The sequence below is a fragment of the Gopherus flavomarginatus genome, chromosome 12 (genome assembly GCF_025201925.1).
Source record: "Gopherus flavomarginatus isolate rGopFla2 chromosome 12, rGopFla2.mat.asm, whole genome shotgun sequence".
Classification (NCBI taxonomy): Eukaryota; Metazoa; Chordata; order Testudines; family Testudinidae; genus Gopherus; species Gopherus flavomarginatus.
Genome location: NC_066628.1, coordinates 47,744,056 through 47,752,325, shown reverse-complemented (window position 1 = coordinate 47,752,325; position 8,270 = coordinate 47,744,056).

The window sequence follows — 8,270 nt, the reverse complement described above, 5'->3', positions numbered from 1 at the left end:
CATTCAGATGTAATTTATTTACTCTTGAGATCCTTTTAACCTGAAAGGGAGAAAAAAAAAACATTTTCCAAAAGGGGCCCATTTGCTAAGCCACAGAAGAATCGTATTTGGTTACAAATGGCCTTTGCTTTCGCCATTTTAAAAGGCTAGAAAATATGAATCTGATTTAGAGAGAAAATTCAGTACTTCCAGCACATGAGAAGTTTTCACTTAAAGGGAAACCCTATAGAATTGACTAGAAAATGAGAACCTATTGGATTAATCTCCTTTCCCTTCTACAAGACTATCCCTTAAGAGCAATAGGATAGGGTAAGAACAGTAGTGTAGGACAAGGTATGCAGTTATACCAGATATCTTCATGCCTCAAGTGTTTTACAGTGAATGAGATTAAAGGTTAGTTACCCCAGCTGAGGAGCCGGCTCTGGCTATCATCACAGTTCAGGAACTATGTATGTGTTTTTTCCAGGGTTAGGCTCTCCTGAGCCCTGTATTTTAACTGGCTAATCCACAAGGTGGCATTGCCAACTTTTGTGATTTTTATCATGAGTCTTATGATGTTTGGTGCTTTTCTAAAAGCCCCAACTCCTGGAGTCATGTGATTTTTAAAAAAGAAAATAGAACATGAGATGTTCATGTAAAGGAAGTTTCTAACCACTTTCATTTTCAAGAAAACCTTGAAACTTTAAGTATGTCCTAAAGATTCAGAAACCATAAGGTTGCAGAACCTAAAATGTAATGTTTTTTGTTAAAACTGCATGACTTGAAGACAATCTCGTGATTTGTACATGCTTGGGGTTGGCACTACTGTGTCAGATACCACACATACTGGATCTGACAGTTGCCAGCTGCTGCTAACTCTCATTGAAATCAGAGGGATTTGGAAGTTCCAGCACGAAAAGATAGGCTGCAGGTCAATCAGCAGCTGTGGAGTTGATGCAAAAAAATACTGGAGGAGGTTCTTTGGTTACGCAAGAAATCAGCCTAGATGATCATAAAGGTCCCTTCTGACTTTATAATCTACCAATCTGTGAGTATTTGACATTCAAAATGTGAATTGTGTTCTTTGGACATAGAGGTCGCTTGGTAATGTTCCTGATGCCTGATCCGAGGAGTGTAACACTCCCTATCAGGTTTCAAAAAAAAATAGCCAAATAAATGAATTTAAAATTCATTTTCTCAGAATATTCTGCAATGTTTTGCTTAAAATATGCTGCTTTGCTTGACCAGCCTGCTGGTAACCTCTGTTGCTAGAATATTTGCAGAGAGTGAACATAGATGGGACGCTTTAGGTTAAACTGCTTTAAAAGAGTATTTGTGGGAAATAGATTGTAGAATGCACCCAACCTGATTGTCGTTGTCATTTTTGGAGCAGGAGACTGAAAAGTACATTCAACTGACAGAGCAGAGTCCAAAGCTTCATCTTCCAAAATACTCCCATCAAACATCATGCTCAAGTGTTTGTTTTTTCTTTTGTGCCTTTGCTGTCAACTTTGGAGAGCTCTCCAGACTTTCAAGTCAAGCTGCTGATCATTAGCTCTAAGGAAACATGAGCTCAGTTCCTCCGCCATATCAATCTGGGACCCTTAACAGTACATGTCATGAAAATGCAGAATCCAATAAAACAGCGAAGTAGTTACAGTCTCCATTAGGCTTTGGGTAAATATCTCTGTTTTTACACCCCAGACCGTGCATTTTTTCAGTAAGAGTCCAAACATTTGTCAGAAGACAGAGTCAGACTGTGAGCCACTTATCTTATTTCAGTCCCTTATGTAACATTTAGGACTAGACTGTGATCTCCTTAGTCACATTATTCCTCAAGTAATCCCATTGAAATGCAATATATAGTACATTTCAAATGGGCCAAGCAGGGTTTTGATGACAAGGAAACTTCAAGCATTCCTCAGATTAGTGAAAAATAAATGGGTTTGGCTAATTGCTAACTCCAAATTATTATTGTTCACATGGTATCCAAATAAAAATGGAGAATAAAATAAATAGTTTTCTTACCTATGGCTCAGGGTGGAAAGCTCTAATCTGAGCCACCTGGGTCTTCACACTTGTATCCAGAACATCTTTCATGTTTATTAACACTTGAAAAGTAAGCCCAGCTCACAAGAGTCCATGTTAGGGCTCCTACAGTTTGTACATTTAGAAGAGTTACTTATCACAGAGATCTTTTGCATGCCTCAGTGGATGGAATGGACTGAGCAGAGATTAATCGGGTGTGACTGCATAACCTGAGGACAAGGAGAAAGTGTTCCTCAGGCACTGGTGTTTTATGTAGCTGTTTTAATGGTAACTTTCTGCATACACATGTCTATAAAGAAAACAACTTCAGGAGGTGGAAAATAAAATAATGTATATAAACTCTGGAAAAATCTAAGGAACCAAAAAATGAACCTTTAGGAGTCCTGGGCTTTTAAGTTAAGGATTTCTTTTAGTCTATGCTTTTTAAAATCTCTATTAAAACCATTAAAATAACTTATCAAAATATTATGCTAATAGTATTGTAGTTTGGATCGTTATCATACTGTTTTGTATCCTTTATTAAGATAAAGTTCCAGATGGGTAGAAGACAGCCCGTCCATCCACACAGAGGCCATCCATCTACACACACACACACACACACGAAAAGGAAGCAACGTTTTCTTATTTGAAGGAGAATGACTAGGATAAGGCAGTTCTGGAAATGCTGGCTTTGTTGAGAGCTAATAAATAATGATAATGCCAAGCTCTTATGCAGTGCTTTTCACCAGCAGATGTCAACTGTGGTATTATAGAATCATAGAATATCAGGGTTGGAAGAGACCTCAGGAGGTCATCTAGTCCAATCCCCTGCTCAGAGCAGGACCAATCCCCAACTAAATCATCCCAGCCAGGGCTTTGTCAAGCCTGACCTTAATAACCTCTAAGGAAGGAGATTCCACCACCTCCCTAGGTAACCCATTCCAATGCTTCACCACCCTCCTAGTGAAACAGTTTTTCCTAATATCCAACCTAAACCTCTCCCACTGCAACTTGAGATCATTACTCCTTGTTCTGTCATCTGCCACCACTGAGAACAATCTAGATCCATCCTCTTTGGAATCTCCTTTCAGGTAATTGAAAGCAGCTATCAAATCCCCCCTCATTCTTTCTGCAGACTAAACAAACCCAGTTCCCTCAGCCTCTTCTCATATGTCATGTGCTCAAGCCCCCTAATCATTTTTGTTGTCCTCTGCTGGACTCTTTCCAACTTTTCCACATCCTTCTTGTAGTGTGGAGCCCAAAACTGGACACAGTACTCCAGATAAGGATTCACGAATGCTGAATAGAGGGGAATGATCACGTCCCTCGATCTGCTGGCAATGCCTCTACTTATACAGCCCAAAATGCCGTTAGCCTTCTTGGCAACAGAAGCACACTCTTGACTCATATCCGGCTTCTTGTTCACTGTAACCCCTCTCTCCTTTTCTGCAGAACTGCTGCCTAGTCACTCAGTCCGTAGTCTGTAGCAGTGCATGGGATTCTTCTGTCCTAACTGCAGGACTCTGCACTTGTCCTTGTTGAACCTCATCAGATTTCTTTTGGCCCATCCTCTAATTTGTCTAGGTCCCTCTGTATCCTATCCCTACCCTTTAGCATATCTAGCACTCCTCCCAGTTAAGTGTCATCTGAAAACTTGCTGAGGGTGCAGTCCACACCATCCTCCAGATCATTAATGAAGATATTGAACAAAACCGGCTCCAGGACCGACCCTTGGGGAACTCCACTTGATACCGGCTGCCAGCTAGACATGGAGCCATTGATCACTACTCGTTGAGCCCGACGATCTAGCCAGCTTTCTATCCACCTTATAGTCCATTCATCTAGCCCATAATTCTTTAACTTGCTGGCAAGAATACTGTGGGAGACCATATAAAAAGCTCTGCTAAAGTCAAGGAATAACACATCCATTGCTTTCCCCTCATCCACAGACCCAGTTATCTCATCATAGAATGCAATTAGGTTAGTCAGGCATGACTTGCCCTTGGTGAATCCATGCTGACTGTTCCTGATCACTTTCCTCTCTTCTAAGTGCATCAGACTGATTCCTTGAGGACCTGCTCCATGATTTTTCCAGGGACTGAGGTGAAGATGATGGGCCTCTTGTTCTCTGGATTCTCCTTTTCCCCTTTTTAAAGATGGGCACTACATTAGCCTTTTTCCAGTCCTCCGGGACCTCCCCTGATCGCTATGAGTTTTCAAAGATAATGGCTCTGCAATCACATCCACTAACTCCTTTAGCACCCTCAGATGCAGCGAATCTGGCCCCATGGACTTTTGCTCATCCAGTTTTTCTAAATAGTCCTGAACCACTGGTTACCTCCTTCCCATGCTATGCTGCCCGGTGCAGTAGTCTGGGAGCTGACCTTGTTCGTGAAGACAGAGGCAAAAAAAGCATTGAGTACATTAGCTTTTTCCATATCCTCTGTCACTAGGTTGCCTCCCTCATTCAGTAAGGGTCCCACACTTTCCTTGACTTTCTTCTCGTTGCTAACATACCTGTAGAAACCCTTCTTGTTACTCTTAACATGTCTTGCTAGCTGCAACTCCAAGTGTGATTTGGCCTTCCTGATTTTACTCCTGCATTTCTGAGCAATAATTTTATACTTTTCCCTGGCCATTTGTCCAGTCTTCCACTTCTTGTGAGCTTCTTTTTTGTATTTAAGATCAGCAAGGATTTCACTGTTAAGCCAAGCTGGTCACCTGTCATATTTACTATTCTTTCTACACATCTGGATGGTTTGTTCCTGCAACCTCAATAAGGATTCTTTAAAATACAGCCAGTTTTCCTGGACTCCTTCCCCCCTCATGTTATTCTCCCAGGGGATCCTGCCCATCAGTTCCCTGAGGGAGTCAAAGTCTGCTTTTCTGAAGTCCAGGGTCTGTATTCTGCTGCTCTCCTTTCTTCCTTCTGTCAGGATCCTGGATTTGAAACCAAGGGCCTGATCTGATGCCTATTGAAATCAATGGGAATCCTTCTATTGAATTTATTGGGTATTGGGTCAGACCCCAAAACATAATGGTGTTCAGTGCAATCAAAACAAGACTGATGTTCACAATGGCACCTACCATTGAGCCGATAGTGTGAATTCATCATGGAATTTAGTTTCTTGTATTTAGGCAGAATGCTCCTGCAGGTTGGTGAAGCTGCACTGCTTTGGAAGGACTTCTTACAGTTTTTCTTTTAAAATCATCATTCATATGATGATACCAATTAATCATAAGCTCTTTGGAGCAGGAGCCATCTCTTTGTTTTGTGTGTCCAGCGCCTCCCACAAGGGGTTTTGGTCCATGATTGGGCTCCTATGCATTATTGCAATACAACTAATAATACTATTAATTAACAATTATTCACTGATTACTATTCATTGTTGCACAGCTGTCCTGTAATTAACATCTGCAAAGTGCACTGGAAATATAACTGAAAAGAAATGAAATTTTCATGATTATTTTATAGATCTGTGCTCGCCACTTAAAAAAAAAAAAGGCTATCATTCGGAGCCTTATCTGCTCAGCTTCTGCCATCTATCCTCTCAGAATGCTTGCAGCTGTCAGTTACAAGTTCATCCAGAGATCCCGCTCCTCTAGCTCTCACTTTTTATTAAAATGTCTACATCCAGAGATTTGTTTTTACTGCCGTATGTGAGAGAGCAGGAGCAAGAGCAAAGCCTCTCTATGATTTATGAGAGTAATTTACTGTTGTGGATCAATGTGAAATCCCTTGCTCCATTCTACTAAGATATATCTCCTCTCTCACTCCTTCAGTCTGTCTATCTGCATGTGTGTGTGTGTTAACGATAATGTGTGCCATTTTCAAAAGTGTCTGCATGATTTAGAAGCCCGTGTCCAACTGATTTATTTGGATGTTTGGCTCCTAAGTGGTTTAGATGCTTTTAAACATTTTACCCTGTATGCATGCATTTTCAGCAAAATCGGAACTGTTTTACAAACAGTACAATCCCATTGAGGTCATAGGGTTGTTTGGTGCAATTCAGCCAGAATCTGATCCCTTGGTTTAAAATCATGGAAGAGAACTGATGTGTCTTTAAAGTTACATATGCTATGACTTGATGTGACCTTTTTACAGGTTTCAGCACAAAAGCACAGTCCCCAAAACAGTGCAGTGAATGGTCCAAAAAGTACCACTGCCTACTTAATTGCCATCCACAATGCAACAGTTGTGACAATGATGGGAGAAAGAAAATATTTTTATATGAAGCCATCATTTTCATTGCAATAACGGCTCTGGAAAAGCATTTCCAGATACATTCACTACTTCCAGGGATGGTAATAATAGACACACTATTCATGCAATCATTGTTAAACTCTGTTTGTATGTTTAGTTCAGCACTGCTGACAATGGACCAGATTCAGATGTTAGTGGCTCTGGAGTAAATTAGTTCAATGTAGTTACTCCAGATTTACATTGATGAAATTAGGATCACACTCAATTGAAGTTTATTCACTGCTCCACTATGCTAGCATGACTTCATTACAATCAATGGAGTCATATCAACAGACATGGTATAAGTGAGTGGTAAAAGAGGCCTTTTGTCTTTTTTAAATTGGGTTTAAATCACTCTGAGTAATGTTAACTTTACTATTAGCACTGAATTGGGAATAGGCCTGAGCAGTGTCAGCTTTCAGGATCTTATAAGTGGTCAGAGCAGCCCAACCCATGTAATTCAAAAGCAGTAATTGTATTGTGCTTTATGGGTGGCCAGGACTGTGCTTTGTGTCTGGAAGAGAGACCAGGTGCATTATGAATTAAATGTCTTTTTCTCTTCTTCTCTTTCAGCCTACATCATATTCCTAAGAATGTATCCTAGAACAATCCAAAGTTCCCTTCTCATATGAATCATCCCCACCTGTTGCTCCCTAATAAATTCATCTGCTGAACATTCATTAAAAATGTGACTTCTAGAAATGTTGATAACTTGACCAAAGCTGATGGAAATGGGTATTTTGTCAGACACCTTATCATTAAACAAGGCTTTCATCTTAGTAGACAGTGAAAAACTTCAGGAAGACACTGGAAATCTAACAAGATTTTGTATTACTTACTGACCTTTTTTAATCCAATCCAGATCAGAAGAGAACAAAAGTTATCACCAGCTAAAGGCTATTTGATGCCCTACTTGAATTGGTGAATCTCGATCAGGTTTCTACTAAAGAGCTATCCATAGAACAGACACAAACACCACAGCTGGAACCAATTAGTACATTGATTGGCAAACTCACCAGAAAGGCCAAATATTGAATGGATATGGAGTTTTTAACTCCATATTTGCATACAGGAGTTCCCATCCAGACCAAGGTGATGGAGTGACAAGGAGAAATAGTCACACTCATTCTCTTTGCTGTGTTTGTGTCACGGAGAAAAGAAAAATTTCATGGTCAAGATGTGTCAGCCTGGATCTTTAAATAAGCATTGTAATACCTAAAATATCCCTGTCTAGTTCTAACTATTGTTTTTGGTTGGTTGGTTGGTTGGTTGGTTTTTTGAGTTTTTTTTCACTGGAAAAATGCTAGTTCTTTGAAACCAAACTTGTTTGCAGTAAAAGGATTTCAACAAATTTTCTTTTTCAGAACATCCTATTTTCACGTTTTCAGAACAAAAATGTTCTGGGTTTTGGTTTGAAACAACTTTTTTGTTTTGTTTTGAAATTTAAGTTAATTTGAAAATCATGTCAATTAAGGAAAACAAACATATTTTACAAGTCAAAATTTGAAACAAAACATTTTGAAACTATCTAAACAGCATGTTTCTAATCAACTTAATCTGATACTTTCCCCCCAAGATTTTAAATTCAAAATTTCAAGATTCAACTTTTTGTCCTGATTCAAGACAGGAAAACATTCTGAAATCTTGAAAATTCTTGAGAGCCAGAAAAAATTATTCCTACCCAGCTCTATTATTCAACCTCTAAACAGAAATGATCCCAGTAGAATTGAGTTATTGGCAGATAATTAATTCTGAGGGAAAGAACGTAAGGTTCTGGAGGTGCCATCCCTTGACATACCATTACATATAAATGATTAGTAGATACTATGATAGCCAAAGTTAGTGAAACCTGGATTTTTTGGCAGGATGTTGCTTTGTATCTACTGGTATATTATCATTAATGATGGGCGAATCACAAAATCTTCATGTTCATTTCAGCATTCAAATGCTTGAGATGGATATTGGAATGTAGCCAGTCCTCTTTGGTCTGCAATCTTCCAAGAACATATATCTTTTAGTG